General features: G+C 38.2%; 1 pseudogene; it reads left to right on the top strand.

The window, feature by feature from the left end:
* Positions 1-2,536, top strand: part of LOC102853562 — a 26,901-nt pseudogene extending 24,365 nt beyond the window's left edge.
* The last annotated feature ends 2,020 nt before the right edge of the window (positions 2,537-4,556 follow it).

The raw sequence follows: 4,556 nt of genomic DNA, 5'->3' as shown, positions 1-4,556 counted from the left end.
GTTGTACCGAGCTGCCTTTTGAAATTTTCTATTCAGCTCTTTGATTTCTTCCTTTAGCTTTGGCTTCTCTGCGCTCTAATGCAATACTCAGAGTCTCATCTGACATCCATCTTGGTCTTTTCTTCTTCTTTAGCCTTTGCAATGATCTTTTGCATTCTTCATGGATGATTTTCTTGATATTCTCCCAGAGCTCATTCGGTCTATGCTCATTGGTGCTCAAGGCCTCAAACCTGTTCCTGAGATGGTTTTGAAATTCGAGTGGGGACAGACTTAAGGTCAAATCTTGGCTCCTGTGAAATGAGAAGTCATTATATCTCTATTTTGAAAATGACATATCTATAACCAAGTAACCTGCTCTAATTCTTACACCAATAAATGGAAAAATTAGTATAATATTTTGTCAATCCAACCCAAAGGCCATGGTACCAAAGTCAAGCCAACTACCCAAAGATTATTTCATTCAGGCAAGTATCTAAGCTGAAATTTATAATGTGTGTAATCTAGAGAAGTCCTATAAGTACCATTGAATTTGTGCTTCTACATAGAGAAATGGTCATGTACATAAAGAAATAGTCATCTTCATAGAGGGATGGTCATCTGCGTGGAGATCCGCACATCTGCAGAGCATAGGAAGGATGGCTACTGTTCTAACTAGTTCACCAGTGGTGAATCAGGTGCAAAGGTAAAAACTGGAGTCAGGAAGGCCAAAAAAAGGAAAAAGGCTTATTATACTCACAATTCAGAGAGATACAGACTACTATGACCAGGATACTACTCAATAGAGGTTGTTTCTAAGACAAGGTAACGAGCTGGATTTATAGGATATAGCTTATGTGTAGTGAGAAGTATGGGATTAGCTGGATTATGTAACTTCCAAGAAATTTGGCCTTTCGAATGATCATGTGAGTTCCAGGATATCCCCAGTTTAGAGGTGCACAGGCTTAGGAGATTCATGACACATCTGGGCCTAGGAATGTAAGAGCTTATTATAGAGTAACACGTGATCAGATGTTCAAGAAAGAGAGCTAACTGGCCTCCATTGTGGGTCACAAAATAATGTCAAGGAAGCATTTAAAGAAATGGTATGGCAAGTATTAAATGGAAAATAATTCATATAAGAATGTAACTCCAGTGGACCTTGGTAGCTCTGAATTCTACCTCACCTCTAGGGGTTGCCATGTGAGGAAACTTTTATGTTGGAGATACATCTGATGGACTATCTTGACAAAAATCTCTGTGGATTCCTGGACCTGATAGTGAAGGTTCTATGAGCATCAGGTAGCTTCAGGAAGGACTGAAAGATTTAGGAGTCAGTGTCCCTGGAGAGAGGAAAGAAAAATTTTAATACTGGGGATAACCAACATATATGGGATGTTGGATTTTAAATAATTTTTGAAGTACTTGAAAGACAATGAGAAAAGTTTACACTTAAGTATTTGGACAAAAGTAATGATAGGAAATTGAGGCTTCAGAAGTAGTTGAGTGTCTCAAGATATTGGCTATAAATATTTCTAAAAGTCAAGCACAGTTGATTCCTCAAAGCACTGATGCTGATGGAAAATGACAGTGGAATGGGATAAGTGGAGGGACTAGTCATTTAATCCTGTTGCAGACATTGAGGAAATTACCTGTATCTGCAAGCATTGTATTGGAATTGACATAGGGGATAATTTGACTGCTCCACATAAATTCGCAAAAGAAAAAAAGCTGTCTGAACAGTGGTGGAAGCAGCTCTTGGCAGGAGGTGTTGCAGGTGACATCTCTTCGACTAGCACTGCCCCTTTGGGTCTTCTGAAAGTCATGACACAGGTTCATAGTTCAAAATAAAACACAATGAATTTAGCTGGTGGCTTCCAGCAGATGGTGAAAAAAGGAGGTATTCATTATTTTTGGAGAGAAAATTGTACAAAGATCATTAACATTGCTCCTGAGACAGCTGTTAAATTCTGGGCATATGAACAGCTCAAAAAGTTGCTTACTGAGGAAGGATCAGAAGTAGGAAATGTGGAGAGGTTTATTTCAGGTTCCAGGGTTGGAGCAACTAACTGTACAGCCTTTTATCTACCTCATAGGGGTCATCAAAACAAGGCTGACTGTACTGTGCCAAGAAGATTTTGAAACATGAAGGTTTGGGAGCTTTTTTCAAAGGTTATGCTCCCAACTTAATAAGCATAGTACCTTGTACAGGCATAGATCTTGCTGTGTATGAGCTCCTGAAGACTCACTGGCTAGACAATTTCACAAAGGACACTATGGATCCTGGTGTCATGGTGTTGCTGGGATGTGGCATCTCATGTAGCACCTGTGGTCAGTCGGCCAGCTAGCACTTGACTTTGGTAAGAATGTGCATGCAGGCTCAAAACATGTTAGAAGGAACCCCTCAGCTGACTATCGTCAGCCTCTTTCCATTAATAATTGCCAAAGGAGTGAGAGAACTTCACAGGTGGATCACTTCATTAAGGTGCTCCCTGCTGTTGGCATCAGTTAGGTGGTTTACAAAAATATGAAGCAAACTTTGGGAATAGTCCAGACGTGACATGCTTAATATTGATTACTGAAATTTTCAACAATTTCTGGAGTTAAATTTTCTCCTAGAACTGCAACAAGTCCATGGGAGGGGGGGAAAAAGCTGTATTTTTCGCATGACAGGGAAAAATGTATCATTGATTACTTCAGATATTTTCACTTAATTTTATATGTTGTTGTTGTTGTTAAGTGCCATCAAGTCATAGACAACTCATAGCGACCCTATGAATAAAAGACCTGAACAGTTGTATAACTTTCATCGTTTCTCCACATTCATAGAGTTTCCAGGGGCAAGCTATTTCAGAAGCGGATGCCACTCTTGCTTCCAAGCTTGTTTTTTTCGGGGAGCTCCACCAAACACTGTCCATCATGGGTAACCATCATTGCATTTGACACATCAGTGTCACAGTGTTTAGGAGGTGGGATAATAGTGGGAAATTACTGTTAATGATTATGGTAGTGCTTCTGGGAATGGTGAAATACTCTACAATTAGCTAACTGTGTTGTGTTTGCATAATTCTGTGAATATTTTTAAAACAACTACACACTTCAAATTGGATTTTATGATGTGTGAATGATACTTCCAGAAAATGGGTTCAAAATTACTGAACTATTCCATGTCCATTGTAAAAGTGACATATTACCTATTTCATATCATGGTCATGTATCACACAGAACCCATTTGCATCCGTTCTATGTCGAGTCTGATTACATATAAATCTGCAGTTCCATAAACTTCAGAAATCTCAAGTGGAGAACAAGACGTAATGAGCACAATAGCTTTTATAACATAACACATGCATTTTATGCCTCTTGTATGCAAAGCAATTGTACTACAAGGGACAGTATATACAATCTAGAATATAAATGCCTGAGTCATAATGGACATCTCTATTGCTGGCATGTGTATGCACTACACTAAGAAAGCTTCCTGGATAACAAATTGTGCTCTGAATTAGGCAACAGTATCCCATCTCATGCAGTGTGCATCTTTTAAGTGTTGTAAGGGAGCTCTGGTGGCCTAGTAGTGAGAAGCTGTGCTGTAATCCAGAAGCCCCGTGGTTTGAATCCATCAGATGCTCTGCTGGAGCATTAAATTAAAATAATGGTTTTAATGAGTTCGTGCTGTTTTTTAAAGCCAGAGAACTGTATTTATCTTTATTATTAGTCCTTCCTACAAATATCTGCTCTGAATCCTACATCTGAAAATAATGTACTTGTTGCTAATATGCAGTTGAGTCCTCTGCAACTCATGGTGACCCTGTATACAACACTAAACCCTGCTCTATCCTGTTCCAATCTTACTGTCTCTGACACACCTAATCCGATTACCCCAGGCTCTGACTCAATCCATATCATCGAGTGTTTTAGTAGAACTAAATTTTTAGGTGTGGTGGAATTATAAATCGCTCATCTTTATTTTGGATTGTCTAAGTTTATGCAAGTTCCTTTATATGTCAGTATCTTTTCCTTAGTAAAATAAAACAATCAGAAAACCTGGAGAGTTAAATTATTTTTATGGACTTCTGAAGATTTCCTTATAGAACTATGCATGGGAAATCATTGCATTTAAACATCCTTTACAGCAACCAAAGACGTATAGTGTTAATATCATTATCTTTTTTTTAGCATAAGATTAATGACCATAAAGGCCAGCCTTTTAAAGCATGTGACTACATAGTCTGTTCATACCATTTTTGCATAAGAAGGAGTGATAAAATATATTTTTCTTGCACCATTATTTGATTCCTAAGTGAACGTCAGTGTTATCCTGCCAAATTATTAACACAAAATAGTTCTTTCAAAGATTCTATGTATCTGTGGTTGCTTTGGAAAGCAGAAGGAATTTTGGACAAAGATTCTCTTTTTGTCTTTTTCTTCTACTTCTTGACTCGGATTCTAATCAGAAAACTTTGTTGGGACCATCCATGATGATCTTAAATTCCCCTCTCCTAATTGCATGAAGTGGTTGGATGCTGAGGGAGTGGCAATTTTACTCTCCCCACTATTAGAATTCTTTTATCCTTGCA

This window comes from Elephantulus edwardii, unplaced genomic scaffold, assembly GCF_000299155.1.
Source record: "Elephantulus edwardii isolate Elephantulus edwardi_28Jun2011 unplaced genomic scaffold, EleEdw1.0 scaffold00276, whole genome shotgun sequence".
NCBI lineage: Eukaryota > Metazoa > Chordata > Mammalia > Macroscelidea > Macroscelididae > Elephantulus > Elephantulus edwardii.
This window is presented reverse-complemented; position numbering and strand designations above follow the sequence as displayed.